This window comes from Xyrauchen texanus, chromosome 11 (genome assembly GCF_025860055.1).
Source record: "Xyrauchen texanus isolate HMW12.3.18 chromosome 11, RBS_HiC_50CHRs, whole genome shotgun sequence".
Lineage (NCBI taxonomy): Eukaryota > Metazoa > Chordata > Actinopteri > Cypriniformes > Catostomidae > Xyrauchen > Xyrauchen texanus.
Window position 1 is genome coordinate 7,982,189 of NC_068286.1, and position 27,336 is coordinate 8,009,524.

The following is a 27,336-nucleotide window of genomic DNA, read 5'->3' on the forward strand; positions in this document are numbered from 1 at the left end:
GGAGTCAGCTGCATCTCAAGTCGCTGCGAGCCACTCACATGCCAGGCCACCTCAACGGCACAGTGGACGCACTGTCACGGCAGGTCATGCTCAGGAGAGAGTGGAGACTCCACCCTCAGGTGGTCCAGCTGATCTGGAGTCGATTCGGCCAAGCACAGGTAGACCTGTTCGCTTCCCCAGAATCCACCCACTGTCCATCCTGGTACTCTCTGGCCGAGGCTCCCCTCGGCACAGATGCCCTGGTGCACAGCTGGTCGCTGAAGCTACGCAAGAGTGCGTTTTTCCCCCAGTGAGCCTACTTGCACAAAATGTTGTGCAATGTCATGGAGGATAAGATCCTTCTAGTGGCCCCTCAATGGCCCCCTCGGACTTGGTTCTCGGACCTCATGCTCCGCACAAATTCCCCTGAGAAAGGACCTTCTATCTCAGCGATGGGGCACCATCCGGCACCAGCGACCGGACCTCTGGAATCTCCATGTCTGGCCCTTGGATGGGACGCAGAAGACTTAAGTGACTTACCACCCACGGTGGTAGACACGGTCACTCAGGCCAGGGCACCCTTAATGAGGTGCTTGTTAACCTGAAGTGGCATCAGTTCGCTAAGTGGTGTTCTTCCTGATGCGAAGACCCCAGAGATGCGCAGTTGGATCAGTGCTTTCCTTTCTGCAGGAGAGATTGGAGGAACAGCTGTCCCCCTCCACCTTGAATGTGTGTAGCCGCTACATCAGCACATCACGATGCAGTAGAAGGTAAGTATTTGGGGAAGCGAGTTCGGACCGGTTTACTCTCACGTCATCCTGAGACTCCAACCGGGCTATGTGCCCAAGGTTCCCACGATCTCTCTCAGGGATCAGGCAGTGAACCTGCAAGCGCTGCCCCAGGAGGAGGCAGACCCAGCCTTAGCGTTGCTGTGTCCGGTGCATGCTCTTTGCATCTACTTGGATCGCACGCAGAGCTTTAGAAGCTCCGAGCAGCTCTTTGTCTGCTTCGGTGGACAGCGGAAAGGAAGCGCTGTCTCCAAACAGAGGATCGCTCACTGGGTAGTCGACGCCATCACCATGGCATACCATGCCCAGCATGTGCCACCCCCTGCTGGTCTGCGAGCCCACTCTACCAGGGGTGTTTCAGCTTCTTGGGCGTTGTCACACGGCGCCTCTCTAGAAGACATCTGTAGAGCTGCGGGCTGGGAAACAGTATCGTCCCGTGTGTTGTGCCTCACTGTAACCCAAATTTCTGCTTTTTTAAAGAAAAAATTTGACAGAACCGAATCTGTTTTCGAGAAAATTTAACTCGATTTTAGCGCCAGTCAGTGGACATTTCACACTGAATCTGGCATAATACATGAAATGAGCAACCTAATACCATTTTGCTAAAACTTTTTACCCCAGTAACATAATTTACATTAGATCTGACTCTAAAAAGACCCTAACGGTATTGCAGTCACCACAGGGATTGTATGCCTTTCTTTTATAGTTTACCAATTCTAAGATTGGTACTGGCTTTTCTTTTAAATGTAATGAGGCCTCCATCGTACCACTCAAGAAATGCTAGCAGAGTCTGAAAACAGGATACAAATTTTGCCAAAAAATAAAACTACCTGTATACAGCAACCAAAGGATGCTTAGATTTCCAAGGCAACAAAATGGCTCCCAAATTGGTGACACCAAATAACCCCATCCCCAACACAAATCAATGAGCCAAATGGGTCCTCATTGTCATGGTGAGACTCTTCAAAGCCTCTTATTTGGAACAGATGATAATTAGGTGCTTTGCTGTTGAGAGCTTGAGTCTTGTGTGAAAAAAAAGAGGTGAGAAAAAGCAAGAGGGATTTTGAATGTGTGACTTCTGTGGTTCTTGTAAACACATTCCACAGAACCCTGATGAAAACGCTGTCTAATTGCGTCTTCAACATAAAGAATGGCCTATTCATTTGGGACAAAAGCTCAAAGGCAGTCATTTTAGAGCAGGTATCCAAGTATGCCCTGATGGATATTTAGGCAAGAAGACTTTGACATCTAGAAAGGAGTTATAGGCAAAGGTCAGTGTCAGAAGGTTGACACTTCAAGGTATAGTTCATCCAAAGATTTTAATTCTGTCATTGGCATTATTAACTCATTCTAATGTCATTCCAAGCTTTTTCTTTGCAAAACACAAAAGGACAAAAAGCAAAAATGACACAAAAGCACTGTAAAAGTATCAATAAAGTCCACACAACTCATTACTTATATTCCAAGTCTTCTGAAGCCATTCAACCGAAGAACAGACTCTTTATGACATTATTCATTCAAAATCTTGACAATTGCACAAGATCTAGTGCATTTATGAGAGATGCTTGTACACTGTCATGCACTTAAACTTTGCATGTAAACCATGAGAACTTTTAAGCAAATGTATACTTCAACAGTGGTTTTGCATCCTTTTTTAGGCTTGACATCTACAGTCACTTTTGCCATTGAAATGTGTGAAAAAAATAAAATCTTTCTCCAGAATTTCTGCTTTTTGGTTTTCAGCAAAAAGAAAGCCATACAGGTTTGGAACGACATGAGGGGGATTTTTGGGTGAACTTTTTCTTTAACTACAGACAGAAAAGGCAAAATAAAGAAATTGAAGAGAGGAAAGAATGCAGCTCACATTTGTAATTTACCAACATGTTCTGCCTGATACACTGTTTTATTCACAATAACAACAGAATAACAAAGCATGACAATTAACAAGGGCATTCTAAAGGCTGAGAACAGAGTGAAAGAAATATTTATTTCACATATTTACCAGACTGTAATTTATAACACCAGCATAAATATAATTAAACACCAGCGTACTTTGTCACCAAACACTGCATAAGAATACATTTTTGTCTTAGAGTGGAAAAGTGCCACTTTTATGACAAAGTTCATCACATAAAAAGTTTTTATTATAATGAGCAACGTAAAATTTAGATGAGAAAATAACAAGAATGAATTATTTATTAGGTGCCATTTTGCAAATAAAAAAAAACACTGATGTAAGGCACCTTTAATTCATAACTCAAACATTTTAGCAATTAGCAAAATTCATGAAAGGCTCTCTGGAGTGTAGACTATATTGGAACCGCTACTGAGTATAAAAAGTGCTGATGAATCTCCAATGGGGACGAACAACTGCAAGCCAGCTTTGACAGCAACATTTAATTAGTATTGATTAACTGAAACGATCTAACTGAAGGAATGGGTTCAATTAATCAAACAGAATGAAATGTCGGCTCCGGAAAGGGTAAGTGCCATTTCTGCCTGGCACATGTTCGAAAATCAAATGGAACCTTCGTCTTCCCTTCTCTGGTGCATCCACATCTAGATTTACGCAGGCTTTACATTCTTATCTTGGGTTTGATTTCTGGCAATGAGTGAGGCTTTAAGAAGCGGAAGCAACATTTAGAAGACAATGGTTCCTTGATTTCCCCATGTTAAATTTAATTATGGGTTACTGAACAACAAAGAGTAAAACAGCATTTGTCCTCAGCTTTAGATGGCACGACAACAGACCAACTGATGAATATGTCACACAATAATGGCAGAGCTGGCTGATATCACCTTCTCAAATCAGACTGGCTGGCTTCTGCATAGTTTCAAACAGTCAGGGTGCACATATGAGTTAGCCAGAAAACAAAAGCATTATTGCAAGACATAAGGTCTCTAAAATAACAGCTTCTGCTGAAGAAGTAGATTCTTTTGCCAAAGTATGCAAGGTTTATGAGTTTTCTTTACAAACTTTACAGATATTGCTGGACCATTATTTTAACAACTCATCAGTTTTTGCATGCCAGACTATTTCTATGGTATCATTGGTTTCATAGGGCCCTTTGAAATCCATTTTGTTTTTCAAAATTCCATTGTACTTTTTCCTAAATTCTGTGATTTCCATTTTATTTTGTCTGAGTTCCATATTTAAAGTTTATTTCAATTTTATCATCAAAAAGTTGTCATATGAAATGAATTCCTAATGAAAATAGCACAATTAATTTTCAACAACACTGTATTATTTTATATTCCAGATGGATTGCGATTTTCAGGCGTAACTATTTAAATAATTGCTGGCCAGTAGGTGAGAGACGGAGCTCAGATTACATCTGTCAATGCGAGGTCATGAATCCCTTGACCGTCTGGATTCCCTGTTGAGTTAATGGATCTGAGAATTGAAGAGCAGATCAAAGCTGGGCAGGGCTCTTGAGTTCTCGTCAAGTGACAAATTATTTTATTTTACTGAAGAACTGACAAGACGTCAAGCTGATCCAAACGTTTCAATCAAACATATCTGCATATCATCACATAAAACTGATTGTCATCCATAGTGATTCTGTCACTTCCTGGGGTTCTCCTCCACTAAAATGAATAATGGAAACAGAAAGGGGAGGCAGAATCTTTTACATTTTTTTAATTGTTTTTTTAATTTTTATTGAAGATAAATCCTTTACTCACTGAAAGCTGCATATGGACATACGTGTTCTACAAATATGGACATGCATGTTCTACAGCAAGCCTCAAGGAGATAAACACACAATCACACTCATTCACAAGGTAAAGTTACTTCATTAATCACATCCTAAATCACTCTACAATTGTTTGTTCATGAGCTTCATGTGAAGGCAATCAGAGAGTCTGAGGGAGTTGGTATATCAGTCACCCCTCTACCATTCTGAATCGGAAAGTGTGTCTACCGACTGAAGAGTGTAAAATCTCCACAAAATATACTGTAAGTGTTACGCCAACTTTAAATGGGCAGTTCTTGGCGAGAATAAGCTGAAATGCCTATAGACCAAGTCTGGCTACTTCATACTAAGCCAGCAGCAAGAGTGTTTGAGGAGTCATTTCAAGAAACCATTCAATCATTTGACTGCCTCTTTGAAGGTTATGGAGGCATTCATTTCCCTGCTGATTCTGGTGACCTCCACTCTTCTATGGCCCTCTGTGGCCATAAACCGTCTAGATGAAGCATTTCAGACAGGTAGCTGCCAAAACAGGCAGACGCATCCGGAATGCACCTCCCATGTAATCGCCCCCTTCCCACATAAACACACTGGAGTCTCTTAATTCTCAACAGGGTCGGTGTTGACGGGAAATTAATTCACATTCAAGGCACTACCGCAAACCATGCTTCCTAGGTGGTCCCTGGGGCTTCTTTCTGCTCTGTAGTGGTGACAGTGACTAGGTCTCTCTCTTGCTCTCAACAAACTGCATAATAGACACCCTTGCAAAGCAATCCTCCCACAGACTGTCCTCAATTTAAAACACTATTTATTAGCACTCTGTAGGAAGAGGCTTGGAAAATGTGGGTGGTAGACTCTCTAACGTCCAAATATTTTGCTCAACTGGCTCCTGAAATCAGACAATAATTGTAAAATTCAAATCCGTGCCTTTAAAGGAATGGAGCATGTCGAATTACTAAATATTCAATCCCAGAGCCAATTTCCCAAGAGGAATAGGATTCTTTAATCTTACCTATCCGACAGCACCTCTATAGAATGCTCAGTTTCCTCCACAAGCAGCCCACAAACAAGCATTTGTTATGGAAACCAACATACCTTGAATCAACTAAGTCTGGGTAAAAAAATATTGGACAGGAATTGGACAGTGTAAAGGGATTCAATGGAAAGGAGGAGGCGAGAACTGGCTTGACGATATAAATAATGGTTTAATGATAAACTTAAAAGACAACATAAACACACACATGACGGACATGTCCGTTAACGATCTCTCTCTCCCGCACGATCCTCTGCAGTTGACCTTTATCCCTCATGGAGGCTTAATTAGCCTAATACGGGACCGGGTGTGTAGGATCACGACCCGGCCCGCCCTCCGCCCTGCCACAGACATACTGGAGATATTATTGACAGGAAATGTACATAAATCAACTCAAAGTCATTGATGTCTCTGATGGGAACTCAATGTAAGGACCATGTTTAGTCCACAAATGTGGACTGGCCCAACATGTTTACAGATCTTGACACATCCCAAGTCAAGTCTTTTAAGCCCAAGTGTAAATCAAGTCTCAGGGGCTTTTCAGACCAAATGCATGCTGGGCTAAAAAAGCTAGAGACAGCGCAACAAACAGAACAGATAGCAGGTGCCTCAAAATGCATTTAAAAGTTAAAGCTCTTTTTAACCGACACTGAAAAACCAGTGAGATGTGGCGTAAAGGTCAAAGGTGTCCATCGAGTGCGTGTCGATGATTTCTGATGATTTCAATTCTCACTTAAAATCAGGCTCTTGCTGGTTATCTTGAATAAGGCAATTTTTGATAATCATCAGTATATCGCTGTGCATGTAAACATGCTCAGTGACAACATAAAAACAAATATATATATATATATATATATATATATATATATATATATATATATATCCTTAAAGTGTGTTGTTCACAAGTCTCTAATTTGGAGTCCAAGTCAAGTCTTTTAGCATTTTGAGTGCAACTTAAAAGTGCAACAGTCCCAGCCTCAGACTTGAGTTTCCATCTCTGGTCAGGAGTTTTTCTGGCTCGCAATTGCACATCAGGAGACCATGTTGTTCTTTGTGTGGGAAGGCAGGAAATGCTGACATGGGTCTTATACACCTCAAAATGTCTGTGTGAGTAGTCTGATTTTAAAGTTAGGATACAACATCTCAAGAGTCAGAGTTTAGGGCAGCATAGGCGGACTGCAGCTAATACACTTTCTCCAACGGTTGCTGACTATGACAGTCCCTAAACAATGAAGCTTGTCTTCACTCCCTGGGTTATATGACAATTGAAAGATGACAGGAGCGATTAGTGGAGCACTGGCGCGATAGAGGATTCATAACAAACAGCGGGACATACACAAGCCTCCCTGTTCTTACACAGTCTCTGTTAACGCTCATGGATTCAGCACTTGAAAACACATTAGAGGGAGGTGTGTGTGGGTGTGTGCGTGCTGACAAATACAGCTGCTATAGTAAAAGCACAAGTTGGTACCAAATAAAAGCAACGTTCTCTATTGTGTGGTAATTCACATAAGTGCCTGTGTTCAGTATGCAATACTCAAAAACAAATGTGAGTTTTTCTCAGAACTGGTTCAGTTTCTCTGAAGCTTCATGTTGTGTTGAGATTTACGCTACAGGACGTGTAAAAATAATAATAGTAATTTTCAAAAAATCAAAGAGATAGTTTACTCAGAAATAAAAATTCTGTCATCATTGGGACTCGCATTGACTAAAAAACGGCCTAACATCTTCTTTTGTGTTCCATGGCAGAAAGTAAGTCATACATGTTTAAACATAAGGGTGAGAACTTTTCATTTTTGGGTGAAGTATCCCTTTAAGTACATTTTGTAAGCTCTGAAAAAAAGCCATAGGGTCTTTCAGATCCTGAACAGAACATGAGGGTTAAAACATTGTATAAAATCAATGTCGAAAATCAAGATGACTCATAGACCAGGCTAAAGTGTTCTAGGAATTTGTTCTTGTGCCTTCACAGCACGTCGCAGACAATCATTTCTACTCATTCGAGAGTTCATCTTTGAAATGGAGTTTGATGAGTTTGATGTGAACAGAGCAATATGTTCATGCAGTCCATTTGAGATTGCACTCAACTGGAAAACATCCCCAAAAAGCCTCAAAATAACAAACAATCTCAGAATGCAAATAGAAGATGAATCAGTGGTTATTTGTGAGAGAATGGAATCGTGTGAATCTCCTTTGACCTTGGCCTTTGCTGTAAAATGCTGCTACTCTTGGATTATGCATTGAATATGCCATATGGATCAACTATTATGTAAAAAGATGAGAGGGTGCTGTACCCTACATACATATTAAAGTTGTTTTCTTGTTAGTATTTTCCATTAAAGGGAAAGTTTGGCCAAAAATGAAAATTCTGCCATAATTTACTTACGTAATTAAAACAAAGTCTCTGTTTTACACAATCTTAGTTCTAATCTAAAATTGCTTATAGGGTTTACCGGTGTTGCGTCATCATGGCATCAAAGTTGTAATATTGGATAACTTTACACTGAAATAGTAAGCAATTTTATCATATCTTGTGGCAATATTTTTTAAACAGTGTGTGTATATGAATGTTTATTTACAGGCCCACTTCCATTGTAAGTGCCTTTCTTAACCACGATTCTTTTTCTTTTTTTTTTATTAAACAAGGGATGGGTCGGAAATATGCCACATATTCTGTCAATTGAGCTTAAAGGAATATTCCAGGTTCAATACAAGTTAAGCTCAATCGACAGAATTTGTGGCATAATGTTGAATACCACAAAAAACATTTGACTCGTCCCTCCTTTTCTTAAAAAAAAAAGCACAAATCTGGGTTACAGTGAGGCACTTACAATGGAAGTAAATGAGTCACATTTTTGTAGGGTTTAAAATCAGAAAAATTAAGCTTATAATTTTATAAAAGCACTTACATTAATTCTTCTGTTAAAACTCATGCATTATTTGAGCTGTAAAGTTGTTTAACTAGTAACTTTTAAAGCCGTTTATGGTTTACATTATGTCGTCATGGCAACGAAGTTGTAAAATGGCTATAACTTTACACAGAAAAGGTTAGCAAGCCATTTTATTACACTAAAATCATGTTTACACTCATTTGCATCTTGTGGCTATTTGATACAGTGAGTATTGTTACATTTATTGATTGGCCTTCCATTGTAAGTGCCTCACTGTTACCCAGATGTTTGCTTTTTCGAAACTGTTTTGATTACATGTGGATTTTAAAAAGCATGAAATTGAGAAAAAAATCCCTTGCATTTGATTTTGTAGTTTCTTTCAAACTGGAATTGCATATGGTCTTTCGTAAAATTGACGACAATGAGGATTGTTTAAGCAAATGGGATTTCTCTCACTCTCTCTATCACTCTCCATAGAGCGCACTCATCTGTCTGTGTGCTGTGATTGCCATCTTGCTCCTTCCTGGTGAAGAAAACCTGCCTGCTATTTGAGGTAGTTAAAATCCCAAAGCACTGCAGCCGAGAGCACAAGCAGCGAGACAGAGATGAATACTTAACATTTTACGCATTCCTGCTCATATTGCAATAGAATATATAGTATATAAAACGGTCTGTATCTGATTTTGAATTTCTTATTCCACATTTAAGATGATGCACTTCAATCATAGGCATTAATCTTTCGCTGCATCAGTTGTTTAAATAATATCAAGCTCAGTCAAGTCAATGTGTGAAGCAGCTAGCTTCAGTTAAAAAACAGAATCAGAACAGAGCATACTTTGCAATACTGCCATGCAGTAAAACATCTGTTTAAACAAGAAATTATATCCTTATCAACAAGTGTTCCAAATTCAAAATGATACAGCATCACAGTTGAGTTGTTACAGTCGAGTTACAGTTGTGCTCCACATGTTTGTGTTTGAGAAAAATCCAACCCTAACTTCAGTGGGGTTGATGGTCACAGGTAATCTCTCCCAGTCCAGGGTCCATGATGGGCAAGGATGAGAAGAGATAACTGCATCTATCCCATTCTCCTGAGGGACACAAGAACATAAACCACAAGTTACCACAGAGTCATGTCAGAAGCCCCCAGGACCTGAACAGAAAACATAGCATTTTATCACTTCTTTTGCAGAGAACACCTGAGAAAAGATGCCTATTAAATCAGAAAATAAAGTAACAGCACTTCAGGCTTGACAGTCCTACTTTTAAATTCCTTTCATGCATTTATGCTCCATTATAGCCAAGAACCATTTACATTTGCTCAGTTGGCACTCAATTAGCAAAGTGGACTATAACAGTGGGCAAAAAATATGCAATTACAATAATTCTTCATTGGTAGCCCATGGCAAGATGCAAATGGAAATGTGTGAATGGAAAGTGATGTAATTCTCAACATTGATTTGGATCTTAGAGAGACTTTTTATTTAACAAAAGTATGTAAAAACTTCCAAGTAAAGAAGTGAACAGGCATCCGTTTTAAGGTAGGGGCATAGTGTTCTTGTTTTGGGGTAAAGTATAGAAGGTAAAGCAAGTCCAGAGGTGTGGTCACCATTAGAAGGTGACCTGGCTGGACCACAGGAACACCTTGTGCATGAACTGGGCAGTTTATATATTTATGATGGCACTCAACAAGCTCCAGGTGTTTGAACAATTGGAGGGGAGGAGGTTCTGTCGCCACACCCACTATAAAAAAGTACAAAATTGTGTCAGAAAACCATGGCCTAGCATTATCTGCACATGCTGAGCCAGGATTCTCACGTGAGAAGTGCAGGTTCAATTCTCTGGCCTCTGTCAGGTACCAATCTGGACTTCCCATCTCCAATCATTTCCGGTTGACTCACTACTGCCTCCAAAGGATTAAGGAAACAGTAGAATATTTCAAGAAATCACTGTGTAGAAAGTGCCAAGTAAAATCTCATGAAAATGTAATGAATCATGACAACCAGATCATATGCACTATCATATTAATGGAATTTTAAAGCTGGAAAGCATATCTTTAATCACACAAAAGGTCTGGTCCTTGCATCTGACTGGACAAGCAGCATTCCAATGGCACTCTTCCACTGCACATTACGATTCGGTTCGGTTCGACTCGCTTTACTTTTCTGAGCTTGCTTTTCCACTGCAGTTTAGTGCCACCTCAATGTGGGTGGGATTGTAGGCTGATCGTCATAGTTGCACTGCCTCTACTGCTGTGACATCATCTTAAATGCTGTGGTGGAGGGAGTGGTCTAAGCACATAACTGGTAATCTGGTAATCAGAAAGACACTGGTTCGAGCCCCATAGCCACCACCATTGTGTCCTTGAGCAAGGCACTTAACTCCAGGTTGCTCCAGGGGGATTGTCCCTGTAATAATTGCACTGTAAGTCGCTTTGGATAAAAGCGTCTGCCAAATGCATAAATGTAAATGTAAATGTAAATGCAACACAAACATTATTGACAATGACACAAACGCTAGATGTTAGCTACTAGCTCATTGTGCTGCATAAAGCAGTTGTTGCATTGTGATTTTACACAAGTGTAACAGTTGGCTTGGTTGTTTTAGAAGCAAGCTTCCAGAAGCTGGTCAACTAAATAAAGTGAAGCTTTCAAGCCGAGTTAAGAGTTAACGTACTATCCTCCATCGTGGACTCCAAGGAACTCTCCCTCCCATTGCTCACCGGTCTAGATAGCGTCCATTTAGTCGAACCACTTCCACTGTAGTCACTTTAAAAAAAAAATTTAACTGTTCCCTACACTGTTGGTAGGTCTGGTGGTAGCTGTGTGCAGCCAAAATCTGAGACATTTCCTGAAAGACTTTTTAGTTTTGTGACGTTTTGTTCATCGCTAACAAGAGGAACGTCTGCACCTTGTTTATTGACCACGGAGTGGTTTTGCGCACAGCCATTTCTTTTTACAATTTGAAAGTCGCGTGAACAAATGATACTGCTATTGCTGACTTTAAAACTAGCTATTTGATGATCCGTGTCGCAAATCCAGTGACGCTGGTAGTGACGATTCTCTCTGACCAATCAGTGATCTTCAGGGTTTTGACATCACATTTAGTATCGGCTCGGCTCGCTTGGAACCTCAACCAATGTGGTACTAAAAAAGTACCAGGTACCAGGTACCAGGTACTATCCACAGTGGAAAACCCCCAAAAAGCGAGCAGAGTCGGGTCGAGTCGAGTTGTACTGTGCAGTGGAAAATCCCCACAAGAGTGCTGATATGCAGTCCATTCCTCTTCTCGGTAGTCATGGCTTTCCAAATAGTAGTGGGGATTTTGACTCATTGTTCATTTTGATTTTGATCAGTGATCGTTTTGGCAGATTACATCTGTACACCAGTAGGTAGCAACAAATGAGCAACATTTATGCTATGAGGAAGTCACTGAGTGTGTTTACATGCATGCTCTTAAGCCGATTATGTTTAATAAGCCAACAATGCATGTGGTTATGTAAACACAATAAATGGGATTCTTTTATCAGTGTGAGGTCATAAATGGCACAAGAATAAACCAGTCAACTAGATTTTTGCCAGATTTTGCATGGCATGTAAACACCTTTACCGAAGTTCTCACCGGCTCATACAGTGTGCGCACTAGGGGTGTGTATCTCCATAACTGAGGCCGATATAATCCGCATCTCGATGCATAGCCAACGATACGATAATTAAAGATACATATGAAGCAACTACCGATGCGATACGATTCACCCCATTACGATGCAGTGCGATCCGATTTCAATTCGATTCAACACAATGCGATTCAATGCAATACGATGCAATGAAACTTTTATTTCTTTGGTTCAGATAGACAGTAAATCATAATCATGCTTTGTAGTGCAAAAAAATACAAATACAAATATTCAATAAAACCAGACATTATTTTCCTGTTCTGTTTCCAGTTACACTTTTAATAGTTCACACATTTAACGGTGACAAAATGTAATGATGCTCAGGGATAAACAATGAAGAAATGTTCCATAACGTGTCAGAAGACAAATGTGCTTTTGTGTTGGCGCTTCAAGTGTGTTGTTAAATTAGTCGTACTGCCTTTGTATATTTTATAGCAGCATGACATATTTTACAAACGGCATGGGTTTATCAAAATCTCCATCTCTCTTATAAAACCCAAAGTGTTTCCAAACATTGGATTTGTAATTATTCATGTTAATCTGTATTCTAGGTCAGGGGTGCCCACACTTTTTTTGCACGATTATCTACTTTTAAATTACCATCTCAATAAGATCTACCAACTAAAAAAAAAAACACAGTTTCATTAAAAAAAAAAAAAAATTTAAATGCCTGTTGGGACTACTGCATGTATCCTTGCATGAAATTAATCTTCTAATTAATTAAAAAAATATATGAAAATGTTCAATGTTGATATCATTCCGTTTGAACCCTAAACCCAAAACACCTACAGCACAATAGATTACAATAGACAGGGAAAATAATGCATTATTATTAGAAAAATAATGCACACCCGAGGGTGTAACGGCCACTCCGCTTCGCGTCGTGACCGCATTACCACCCCGGGTGTGCATTATTTTTCTAATAATTCAACGGCCCGTCGTCAATTATTCCTTACATATATAAATCGGTTTTTACCTATGCAAATATGTTTCAAATACGATACAAATGCCCACTTGTATCCGATGCACACTTTTTTAAACTTTTGTGCTGATGCACCGATGCGAATCGGTGAATCTTACCATCCCTAGTGCGCACATTGAGCGCATGCCGCTTCACGGTTTGACGTCAAAAGTAGAGAATACCGTGATTGTTTCAAATGTCACATAAACAAGGATTTCTTGCTCTGTCTGATTTGTTAAATAAGCGTATTTTGGGGAGTAATCAGCGAATTGGTGTTTATGTAAACGTGTTCATTGACTAAACTGATTCGTTAATAACGCCAAGTCGTTTAGGACCGAAACACAATTTCAGGCCGGGAAATCCTACACCCATCCAGGCCATCCTATGCACCCAAATAAAATTTAAAAACACGGACAACCTTGTTTTTTTCCCCCCTAAATTACATTTATTTCACAGTATGACCATAACATAAAAACATAAACAACCAACCTAGAAGTAAAGCAGTCCTAATATCAAATGGGTCTGCACATAACGTCCTGTGCACTGCAATTATAACTGCAATAAATAATGTTATGAGATTGATGTTTTAAATACATTTTTGAATATTAAAAAAAATGCAATATTTAAACATTAAACTAAACTGCCAATAGGTGGCGGCAAGTGACCATCTTAATTAGTGAGTCATTCATACAAAAGATTAATTCAAAACGCTGAATCATTCAGTAACAAAACACGGCGCTGCTGTAGCTTTCCTTTGGAACTGTTTTAGTCGGTGAAATAGAACAAAAACAGTTAATATGGTTTGTGTCTAAAATGTAAGCAACTTAATAATAAATATTAACTACGCTACTTGTTTATTGAACAATAAATTCAATGTAACATTTTCAATCGTGATAATATTCAGCAAAACAGCTCCCTTAGTTGTGTTATGTTAAACTAAATCATATGTTATAAATAAAAAATACAACAATTCGAATTTTTACCTCAGTACATTTCTTCTGTGAGTTTTCTGTGTGCACTCATTTATTTTGATTTCTCCAAGAATGTAACGTTAGACGGGTGCTACCGCTTACATTTGCTAGCAGTTCAATACTAAGTTAACGAAGAAAAAAGTACAGTATTTACAGATGAAACTGACCTGCACTTGAAGCCCTGAGGTCAGTAATTTTGCAACATTTTGCTGCTTCTTCTTGGAGTGCTTTCTTTTTTTTTGTCCTTTCCCTCTCTGCTCCACCTGGCCGTTTTCTCTCCATCATCGGGTGCTGCTTGCATTTTCTGTTTAACCGTTTGACTGAGTCTAAAAGTCGAATCGTAGCCTTGCCAGTCAAGACTAACAGATTCATGATTTAATTTTTTTTATTGTTATTAATATTAATAATAATTTTATTGAATGACGAATTCAAAAATGATCACTGGTAAAGGTAGTAATATAAAATAATAATAATTTAAAAAATAAAAAACGCTGGCTGGCAGCAGGCCAACTTAGTCGCCAGGCCAGCGGGAATTGTCCCGGTGCTCCCGATGGCCAGTCCGGGCCTGACCGAAACAATGGTGGTGAATGAAAATGATTCATTCAAAAATGCAGATCCATTACAAAAAGAAACATCACTTGTTCAAAACCAGATTTTCAGAGCAGTGCAGTGAGCAAGTTTTGCTTGATGCTTTGGCTTCTTTTGGGACTCTGAGTGAAGGACATCCACTGAGGAAGTGTTAAATATACGTCACGCATCACCTCTGTCTTTCGGATTATGCGCACAACACCGAGGCCAATTGTGGTCCGATTAACATGTTTACATGCTGGATGAAGGTGAGCTACAATCCCATTTTCTGGATCTGTTAGTCGGACGTCACAAAAATCAGACAGGTACGATTTCAGTAGGACTAAAGCGTTTGCATGACATTATAAAAAATACAAATTATTGTATCTACTAATCAGTCTTATATTAATCTGACTGAAATCAAACTTCTAAAGTGCATGTAAACATACTCACTGATGTAGAACCAATGTGAATAGCAGTGGTACTTATTAAAAAGTAGCTGCATACTGTGCATCTCCATTTGCTGCCCTGCCATTATAAATCCTGGCTAGCCATAAGGTTGCTACATTTCTAGATGACAAAATGTAATTTCTTTAAAGCAACGAGCCACCAGGCAACAGCTGCAGAGCAGATCTAAAACTGAAAGCACGCAGCCTGGAAATCCCTGTGGACTGCTATACATTAAGAGTGTGTGCTGAGCTGCAGCTTATTCACACACACCAAATTGATATCCACTGGCGTGACGAGAAATATCTGATTTATAGTAGCTGAATGCCATAGGAAGCAAGCACAAGACACATACACACATGCAAGAAAGCTGGGAATATAGTTTTGTAACAGTCCTGAGAACTCTGCAAAACGGCAGCTGTGCGTTAATCACCTGCTGGAGACTCAGATGCATGACTCCAGGGTCCAGGGCAGAAAGACAAGAGACCCAGTATTGTTACTCTGTTGGTCTCTCCTGTGTTGTCTGTACACCAGAAGAGTATAAGACCACTGAGATAGAAAATTGTGAAACTCTAATAGACACTAGAGTCATTGAAACTCAATCCATGGCATGTGAGCCTCAGAAGGGTCTTTACTGACAGTGTTGCGTTTCACATTCTCACTGTTTTCCTAAAATTGTTATTTAGCAGGTTTTAGACTGAGGATTTTGAGCTGTAATAACAACTTTTAGTATCGTTGCAAGTCACATGTAACCCTAGATGTGCCTTTTTTTGTGCACTCTTTTTCCTCATTTACTTTTCTATGCTTTTTAATCATGTGGTAATAGAGTGACCTTGATGTACCATCCAAATTCTGAGTTGGGACAGAATGGAAAATGCCAATTAAAACATAAAGGAGTGATTTGTAAATTTGATTAATCTGTGCTATATATTGAAAGCACTACAACAACTCATTATTTTTTAGGTAACTTGCACATCTGTGAGGGCATCATTAAGGAAGAATAATATTTACAAATTTTGGAGCAAAATATACTGCCATCCATATGCCGTCTTTTCCAGGAACGTCCCTGCATTTTCCAGCAGGACAACAGCAAACCACATTCTGCCCAGATTAAAAGTGCCTGGCTGCGTAAGTAAGTCCATTTGAAAACTGATCACCCAAAATGCATCAAAATACAATAGAGCTGTCAAAATTAATGCGTTAACACATGAGATTAATTTGAAAAGTTTAATGCATTCATTTTTCTTAAACACGATTAACGCATTTACCGTTAATACAGCATAAACACTGATTGGAAGGGACCGGGTGTGTATAATCACGACCCGGCCCCGCCCTCCGCCCTGTCACATTCCTCCCTCATTCTCTCAGGCAGGGGAGCCCCTTGCATGACGTACACCCCCTCTTTCCCTGGGGGAGGGCTTGCCTTTCGCCCCGTCTGCCGGCAGGTCATCCCCATCTACCTGAATGAGGGAGGGGACAAGGGGATGGAGACAGAAATAATAAAAATGGTGGGGTACTTCCTGTAACAGTGTAGTACCCCCAAAAAAACCACTGTACAATTTAAACGAGAGGGAAAAGGCCAACGCGGAGCGGCAGTGAGAGAGAGAGAGGAGATAGAGATGAAACAAAAAAAACACTCACTTGCCAGTAGTCCGAAACGCCGTAGCTTGTTCCTCGGCCACTCCTCCACCCTCTAACGGACGACAGTTGCGCCTCTCCGGGCGGATCGGAGGCAGTCCTCCAACCCCTGCCGGACTGAACGCCCCACCTCATACTGGGGAACAGAAGGGGTCTCCCCCACCCTTGGCGGAGGTTCTCCCGCTCCAGGCGGTCGGCGGTCTCAGACCCCGCCACGTTTCAGTGGCTGGTAGGGGACTCTTCCGCCCCTAGCAGCGGCCCTGACCGCTCCACACGGTCGGTGGCCGTTCCTCCGCTTATGTTATGTCTTTAAATTGTACCCCTTTAAATTCATATCATATTGTTTTTTGAGCATCCTGCTATGAGCACTTTGATTTTCGGATTGAGTGTGACATTCAAAATAGTCCAACTTTTAAAGGGAAGTTCCGGGTTTAAGTTAAGCTCACTTAGAAACATTTGTGGCAAAATGTTGATTTGCACAAAAATGTTACATTCACTTACAATGGAAGTGAATGGGGCTAGTCAATAAACGCTTTGCCCTGTGGTAATCAACATTATGCCACCAACACTGTTGAATCCAGAATATTCCTTTAAAAACGTGTCTCTAGATCGCTGCATTCTGTCCTATTCTGTTTTGCTCCATCTAGCATTGATTGAACACAAGAACGCTTCTTTTATAAACGCTCACTAATAATGTGTCCGATCAAGGTCGGGTAAACCCTTATAACCAGCCTAATTAGAAAGGGCTTTAAGAATTATTTGCAGTTTCTTCTTGTCTTTTGGCAAACACCAAACATGTACAGCAAAAAATATCTGCAAAAAAACCCCTGAAACTCTGCTCAAGAGCAGCTGTGTGTTTATCACCTGCTTGAGACTTGACTGCAGCAGCTCTGTTACTCTTTGCCTCTCCTGTGGGGGCCATACACCAGACAAGTGTGAGGCCACTGCAGGCTCTTTACTCATTATCGGTAGATTTTTGCTCTGGTGATGCAGTGTTGCTGGAGTTGGTGGTGTGTTTAGATGCTGTGTAAATCAACAGGGCTGTTATAGAAGAGATGGGAGACTGAATAAGCTGCAGAAGAGTGCAGAGGAGGATATGAACTGGATCAGCAGGTTCCTCCAAAGAAGGAGAGTAAAGTAATGATGTCCATGTAACAACCGTATGGGTGCATTATTATCTGGAATGGTTAGAAAATGAAAACAGACTGAGCTACCAGAAGTCTGAAAACACGGGGGTCTGGGAGTACACCAAGCAATTCATCATATGATGACAATAATATTAGAAGTCCCAGAGTACAAAGTTACAAAATTGCCTTGAAAAGTACAAACTAGTACAAGAGTAGCAGAGTTAGATTAACAGCCCTTACAAAAACAGGTGGTTGTACCGTGGTACAGTGATGGTATCACATGGTAACATTACTTTGTTACTTTTACATATCATGGTGTTGGATGATTATCATATTCACAATCCACTAAAACAGCTTGGAGTACCAAGTAAAAATACAAAGAATATGCAGTATGACTAACATGGTACTTCTTTGTTCATTCTTTTCAAATAAGAATACTGATTTAATACAGAGCCCTAATGCTTATGGGTCATTGACAAACAAGGTTGTGCAAGCTTATAAAATCTGTTTTCTCAGGTTTAAACCAAATGTCCAGAACAAAACGTGCCTTTTCATGAAAATATTGATATTTAATTGTATGACAATGGTTTTTTTTTTAAACACTTCACAAAAGTTTGTAGCAAAATCTTTTCGAATATTAATCATGTTTTAAATTAAAAATGTTTCACTGCTTATTTTTAAGAAAAAATAACAAAAGATTATTCTGCAATACTAATGACAACATTTTTTTTTTTTCAAGAATGAAAAATGTCAGCTTTTAATGACATATATATATATATATATATATATATATATATATATATATATATATATATATATATATATACACACATACATACACTGTAAATCCCAACTAATCTATGACATACATTTTTAGTGTAGAGTCTACACAAATGGTCAGAAATGTCAAAACAACATAAAAATGTTGTTCACTTGACACAAAAACACATATCATGTTAGTTTGACATATTTTTTTAATGTTAAGTCATCTAGTTTTCAATTTTTAGTTAACTGTACTAAGATTTATAAAGCACATAGTGCCTAATGTGCTCAAGTTCAATTAACAACAAATACATTGTGCACTTAGAATTTAACAGTCTATTGAACACAAACAATTATTTGTTTTATGAAGTGATTTTGCTGTGGCTCAGGTTGTTGGGCAGCTGTGGCTCAGGTGGTAGAGTGGGTTGTCTACTAATCTAACCTCAACATTTACCTTTACCATTGAGCATCAGTTACTGAAAGAACTTCCAGTGCTTGTCAGAGTAAGACCCATAATGCCAGCCCTCTTTAAAATATCAATTGGAAGGGAGTCCCATCAGTTAAGAGTGAGTCAGTGCGGCTGCTGTTCTGCCTCGCTGGAGTGCATAAAACTTTTGTCATCGCAGTTCAGGCCTGCAGCAGCACACAGAGCTACCGTAAAGGGACGAGAGCACGCCGCTGAATGCATTGAAAGCAGATCGCTGTTTAAGGATTATGTGAGTTTGCCACTGACAAGTTTAGTGCAGTGACAAAGACAAGTGCTTCTGAGCGTGGCATGTGTAATGCATAAGGGAAGAGGAACAGACACTTGCAGTTTGGTCAGAGTTGGCCTTGGGCCCCCGATAAAGGGTTCCTGCTTCAGTTTGGGGGCTTCATGCTCTGCTCCACTGAGTCGAGGGGCCTCCTGGTGAAGAGGGCAAAGGTCAGCTGAGCTGAGACTGTGAAGGGTCACCCACAATCCTTTGCAGCTCTCAGTACACTGGGGAGCTCTTGCACTCATTGGTACCATCTCAACAGTAAGGCTAGATGGGAGAGGGAGGATGCAACGTGCTTTTGGAGTAAGATCAGGAATGTTTAAACAGAGATATTATAATAACGCTAATTAGCATAATTCACAGATTAAAAACAACCTTTAAATTAGTAATCAAACACCGATCAGCCACAACAGATGGGCTGGTTTAAGTATTTTAGTAACTGCTGATCTCCTGGGATTTTCATGCACAAGAGTCTCTAGAATTTACTCATAATTGTGCCAAAAACAAAAAACATCCAGTGAGCGGAAATCCCTTTTTGATGAGAGAGGTCAACAGAGAATCGCCAGACTGGTTTGAACTGACAAAGTCTACGGTAACTCAGATAACCACTCTGTACATTTGTGGTGAGAACAATATAATATCAGAATGCTATTCTGTGATAAGAGTTACCGCTGTTTTGGTGGCACGAGGGGGACCTACACAATATTAGGCAGGTGTTTTTTATTGTTGTGGCTGATCGGTCTCTCTCTCTCTCTCTCTCTCTCTCTCTATATATATATATATATATATATATATAATGAAATGTGTTAAATTTAAACCAGAGGCATTTCCAGCATTGAAGGACATCCGGGGCTTAGCCCAGACAATTTTATTTTCACACTAGCAACCACTTCCCTGTAGTCCAAAGCTGGTGAGAGGGTATTCTTTGAGTTTTGCTCTGGCTGGGCCTGTTTCTACAGTTCCTAAATCTTCCACTCTAGTACTATCCTCGACTAACTCATCCTCTCTCCTCCCTGAATCATCTGTGATGCAAAAGAACAGATACAGCACATAACTTATTGCAAATCAGCGTCAAACAACTAATTCATCAAGTGCTACATATTTCAAATTGTAGACCAATACCATTGAAGAAAATGTATTGGGAAGAGCAGATCAGTGGGATTGCAAAACCATTGAATCAAATCAAAGTGTATATTTACTACAAACTAATATCACAAAACAAGTCACACATACATTTTATGTTAATGCTGATTGGTTATCCTTGGAGAAAACAACACCTGATAAATAAGCAAAGTATGCTCCGCACGGGACTCCGCAACGTCTCCGGCGTGGGAGGCGGGTGCGCTAACAAGGAGGCTAGAGGCTAAAGGCTACAACTTGTAATGTCAGTTGCTAGTGCACCTCTTGAGGTCAGGAGAGTGAGGTTTAGCCTACTGTGGGTGGAAGCCAGCCAGATGATGATCTTCAGACTTTAAGGACAAAAAAAGGATGTGAATTCTTACCCACTGACTTCTTTCGGAAAAATCCCCTAAGTCTAATTTGCTTCATTTTTGCTGTCTTTCCTGCTAATTGCTGTTAATTCACCACTAAGTAACGTTAGCTGATGTCAACAACTGTGCAAACTCCTCCCCTACCTGCTGCATATTCAACAGAGAGGAAGAAACGGAGTCACCCATAGGCTACCGACAGCAAAGGAACTTATTCTATAGGCTAGATTATGCCTATGTCTATTTTTACAGGCTGTATGCAGTATGTGCAAAGCCAAAGCACAATGAAATAAGGCAACTTATGATTTGGGGGATTTACATAGGCTATTGTCAGGTTTCATATTTGTCAGTCAACTTTTCAAAATACATTCGGGGCTACACTCAAAACATTCGGGGGCTGAAGCCCCGGCAAAATCGGCTGACGCCGCGTCTGATTTAAACAATAATAAAAAAAGATAAATTCTAGCATTATAAACACATTTATTAAATTGAGAAGGTCCATATAACTGCAGCATGTCAGATAGTAAAATAAATGCATGTGCCAACTTAAATTAAATAATGTATCATTTTAAACTGTGTTTTTATGTGCATTATAAATTTTGTTTTTAATTAAATTGAAAGTTTTCAAATAAAATATGTACAATTAAAACAACTGAATATTAATTAAATATAACTTTAAATAACCCCAATGTATCTTTACTCTGATCTCATATATAAAAATGTGTCATTAGATGTATTTTTCATTATATTTAATGAAAAGTAACATCATTACTCAAAATCTCATTGGATATTTAAATTTAAATTAAATTAAATTTTAAAAACTGCATTTTTAAAAAAAAATTTATTTGTCAAATTAAATCAAGCTAAACATACCTATTACCTTACAAAGCTTGAACTCTCAAGGGTTAAATTAAATTAAATCAAAAATGAAAATGAAATTAAAATAAACAAAATTATCAACCATAATAACAATTAAATGTAACTTTAAATAACCAAAATATAACTTTACTCTGATCTTACTCAGATTGGATAAATCTGTCAGTAAATGTATTACTTTTTGTATTATTTGAAAGTTTGTAAAACGTGACACATTAAAACAAACTATAAAGTGTAACCAAAATATAACTGTAATGTGACCTTAAAAATGTATCAGTCATTATATTACTAATAAAGTAAATAATTTAGACTGTAAGTATGTTAGAAAACCTGTTTTAGTGTGAAAACAGGACACATTTCAGAAGAACTGTTACAGCAAACAGAACTGCATTCCGTCTCGCATTCTGCTGCGCTCCCAAGGAAAGCATTTTTAAAAATGTGCAGTGACAGCAAGCAGCAGTGACTTAAGTAACCCATCACAGTGTTGTCCACTGAAGCGAGAGCAGAGTTCCAGCTCTCTGATGCTCCTATCATCGCTCCACAGTGGAAAGAGGGAGAGGAGGACAGAAGGAGGGAGACATGCTAGACGGAGTGTGAAACTAAGGCAACCGCTGACCACACAGACCAGAGAGAAAAAGAACGGCAGATGAGAGATGGAAGAGTGAACAAAGATGAAGGGAGAGAGTCAGATAGACAAAGACAGAGAACAAAAGCAAGAAAGAAAAAGAAATGGATGGATAGACACGGACAGACACATACACAAAAACCAAACACCGAACACACAACAGGGTCACTGAAGGGACATAATCTGTGCTCAAGTTCAATGAGTAAATGTGTTCAGGGGCATCATGAAGAAATGTATTTACTGTCCCATAAAACACAGATACACTCCAATTTAGATACAATAAATAATGCTGAGAGTCTCAAAATGATATTATTATGTTTAGAATCATTTTAACGTTTAAAGGCAGGATTAATGCAATGTGAATAATACTTAATAGGTAAAATAATCCAATTATACTCATTTATAAAACAAAACAGAAAAAAAATCTAAACAAATGTTATAGGTGGTTTCTTACTGCCCCAAGTCTATTGTGGTCTCTAGATATGGCTTGGGCTGCAACTTCAATGTAAGTCTATGAGATGTACTGTAAGTCTATAATAATTTGAGCATTCATTCATGTCCATAGCACATATGGTGTGGGAGGAGTTATCTGCTAATGTATAATTCCTACAATTAGGGGTTTGTTTTAATCATTAATTCCAAGTATGACAGCAGTAATACCTCAGCAAGTGTCACTAATAAATAGAGAATAATTAGTGAGCATTACTTTAACACTTCCAACCAAACCAGAAGTGTCTGATTAAAACCTTTAAATAACTTGCCACTATTTGTTCCAAAAGTAATGGTCTAGCAAATACTAGTGTCAGTCTTTCATTCTCAATGAGTGAAACATCACAGCGCAATGAATCTATTTCACAGTCCCACGCAACTCTTGATAAATTTAAATTGAAAAAGCATCTACCATCAATATGAACTGCAAGAATGAGAGAACCACATTGAATAAGCACGTAAAAAAGTCAAGAACACATCTGTGTCTAATGTGACAAAGCACTTGAGCCTGTCAAAGATCTACTCTACTGCAAAACCAAATGCTAGAATGTCTCACTTTGTGGTGACTAGTAATTCATAGGGCGAATTCGGCTAATCTGGGACACCGGCTGATGTGGGACACCCAATTTCTGTTGTTTATCCACCTTTTTCCTGAATACGGAAGTGTTCCACGATTCAACTGTTTCCAATTTCTGGTCTCCAGTGTCTTTAATCGCATCGACATATATTCTTAGTGGGTAATATAATGTTTAAGGTATTACATTTGTAAAAATGGTCAAAAAACATGCCGATACTTCACAGAGTTGAGATGACCGTTATTATAACAGTGCCTCACTTGAGTGTTTAGATGACATTCTCGCCTCCTCCTTCCCGGGTTTCCGGCACCAGTGTAAAGGGATCACTGTAAAAGAGGAGGCGAGAACCGGCTTGTCAATATAAATAATAGTTTAATATAAAACTTAAACAAAAGACAAACACACACATATGACGGACATGTCTGTTTATGATCTCTCTCTCCCGCACGATCCTCTGCAGTCGACTTTTATCCCTCTCGAAGGCTTGATTAACCTAATACGGGACCGGGTGTGTAGGATCACGACCCGGCCCCGCCCTCCGCCCTGCCACACCCTTTAAGGGGGTCTTTAGTGGTGTTGTACACTATCAAGCATTTCTGCATTTGAATGGTTTTCAATATGTGTCAAAATTGACCCGAAGGATAAAAGGAGGGTGCAGTTTCTTAAGACAATCCGAGGACTAAGCTTTTATAGTTAGTATAGTAAAATAAATAGACTTAGAAACTTTTAAAAGGGAGGAGAAAATGCTTTATATGTGTCTTGTTGCTGACTTCAAAGGATGTGCATCCAATCAAATTCACATATGGTATTTTCGCACAAATTAATCTGCCACTTGGTAGAAGTTAGGCAAATTAGGCAGAATGCCAACATAGACAGCTTGCGTAAAATGCCCTCATACTCAAAAATCATGAACAAAAGTATGTAAAGTATACAAAAACACAATCCAGGCTACATTAAAGGGATAGTTCACCCACATATTAAAATTCTCTCATCATTTACTCACCCTCATGCCATTCCAGATGTGTATGACTGTCTTTCTTCTGCTGAACACAAATGAAGTTTTTTAGGAGAAAATCTCAGCTCTGTAGGTCCATATGCAAGTGAATGGTGACCAGAAATGAAGCTCCAAAAAGCACATAAAGGAAACAGAAAAGTAATCCAGTGGTTAAATCCATGTCTTCAGAAGCAATATAATAGGTGTGGATGAGAAATAGATCAATCCTTTTTTACAATATATTTCCACCTTTGATCAACCCCGGCCATTAGGTGGCTGAATGTGAAAGTGAAAATGTAGATTTACAATCAAAAATAATTACATATTGATAAGTGTTGGGATAAAAATTGTATTAATGGGTTGATAAAAAGGTGTAAATAATAATAATAATAATAATAAATGACCCAGATTTTACATAATGAGTGGAAAAAAACAGATTTGGATTTGTTTGAGTGAGGTTTCCTACAAGAGACTTATGGGATGCTAGGCAGCAAGATTACTACATCAGTAAGCGTGAAGTACAGCCCCTCTGCAAACACATGGGTCTTGGCTTTCCTTATGTCTGAGCACTCTCTGGTGGACACAGCAGGAACTGCATTCAGCAAGCGTTTAGCTCAACTGAGCTCAACACCCTGATCCATGTAGGTAGCCATCCTCAGTGCTGGGGCTATTTAGTTCGGATTCACTCTGAGAGGAACTCTTCTTCTTCTGTTGTAGCTTCTGTCGGCAGATCTTGACATCATTGTGGACTTTGACAGGTTCTCTTAACCTCTTCTCTAGGTGCTGGATTACAGACAGCACCTGATGCGTATGTTCTTCAAGGTTTTGTAAGTGTTTCTCCACCACAGAGGGAATGTCTCGCTCACATATTCTGGTCCATTGACTTAACTGAGGAGCACAAGACATAGACAATCATTCAACAACAAATAAATGTGACTTATCCTTCTTGAATAATATGGGTGGGTGACGACACATGGCACGAGTATTTATATTTGCAGGGTGTCATACATAGATAAAATGTAATACAAAAGCTTAATATATATATATATATATATATATATATATATATATATATATATATATATATATATATATATTTATTTATTTTTTAATGGAATAGAGCAGTGTTGTTTGCAAACACCTTGCGGTTTATGATAGTGGATTTGTGAGATATTTGTGCCAAATTCAATTCAATAAATGTTTTATACACACAAAAAATTTAATTACATTTATGAATAACTGATAAGGAATTCACATTTTAAGTCTGTTAATAATCCAATGCAATCGTATGCCTTTTAAAAACTTGGAATATGATGCACAAGTCACATTACATCTTTTATGACACTTTGGGATGGTTTTTTAAACTTTTAAAGGAATAGTTCACCCAAAAATGAAAAGTCTCTCATCATTTACTCACCCTCATACCATCCTAGACTTTCTTTCTTCTGCAGAACACTAATGATGATTTTTAGAAGAATATAATGTGAGAGAATGGTGACCAAAACTTTGAAGCTCTAAAAAGCACATAAAGGCAGCATAGAAGTAAATCTTACGACTCCAGTGGTTTAATCAACATCTTCTGAAGCTATACAAACAGTTTTGGATGAGAACAGACCAAAAAAGCAAAAGCAAACGTCAAACTCCAATGCAGCCAGGAGACAGCACATCCTAACCAGCTCTGGCAGCTCGTCTCTCCTCACTTCTTAAACACTGAGACCCTCTGGCACCAGAACTGACAGAGGCCGCAGGATGTCAGGCTAATCAGTGGCCAGGTAGACATGAAATGATGGGGAGGAAGAGGATGATAGAGGAGTTCAGGGGGAGAGACAGCATCATTCTGAGTGGACACTTAGATAAAGGGTAAAGGGTCTCTTGGTCTGTTTGCATCATTTCAGTGCTGATCTGTAAAATAGAAAGAAAGGATAATATATGTTTCATCTGTATAACAGCAGTATATGACAGTAGATTTAATTAGGAGTGTACAGTGTTCTTTAATATTCTGACATCAAGTTATGGGGCTTTTCCACTGCATGGTACAACTCCACTCAACTCGACTCTGCCTCGCTTTTTTGGGGCTTTCCACTTTGGATAGTACCTGGTAACTGATACTTTTTTAGTACCACCTTGGTTGAGGTTCCAAGCGAGAAGAGCCGATACTAAATGTGATGTCAAAATCCTGCAGATCACTGATTGGTCAGATAGAATCGTCACTACCAGCGTCACTGGATTTCCGACACGCAATATCAACCCGCTAGTTTTAAAGTTAGTAACAGCGATAGCAGTATCATTTGTTCACGCAAATTTTTAATTGTGATAAAAGAAATGACTGTGCGCAAAACCACGCCGTGTTCAATAAACGAGGTGCAGACATTCCTCTAGTTAGCGATGAGTGAAACGAAAATGTCTCTGAGGAAGTGTCTCAGTTGTTGGCCACACAGGGCTACCACCGGACCTACCAACAGTGTAGTGATACAGTGATACAGAACCATCAAGGACAAATGGAATTGGTTCGACCAAATGGACGATATCTAAACTGGCAAGCAATGGGAGGGAGAGTGCCTTGGACTCAGCCACGATGGAGGATGGTATGTTTGTTATGTTAACTCTATACTCTGCTTGAAAGCTTCACTTTATTTAGTTGACCAGCTACTGCAAGCTTGCTTCTAAAACAACCAGGCCAATTTAACTGTTGCACTTGTGTAAAATCACCATGCAAAAACTGCTTTATGCAGCACAATGAGCTAGTAGCTAACAGCTAGCGGTCGTGTAATTGTTTTGGTCAGTTTGTGTCTTGTTTAAGATGATGTCACAGCAGTAGAGGCGGCGCAACTATGACGATCAGAGTTGAGGTGAGTCAAACCATAACGTACAGTAGAAAAGTGCCATTAGTCTGAAATGTGTTACTAAACTAAAAAGCCTTTAATGCAAATTGATGTTATATATGGTTTAAATAGTATGTTCTCCTTCTGTCACTGACTAGACATTGTGTCAATGTTGTGACAC

General features: G+C 39.1%; 1 pseudogene; it reads right to left on the reverse strand.

The window, feature by feature from the left end:
* LOC127652061 (glutathione S-transferase C-terminal domain-containing protein-like) overlaps positions 1 to 25,875 on the reverse strand; it is a 66,268-nt pseudogene extending 40,393 nt beyond the window's left edge.
* Between the last annotated feature and the right edge of the window lie 1,461 nt (positions 25,876 to 27,336).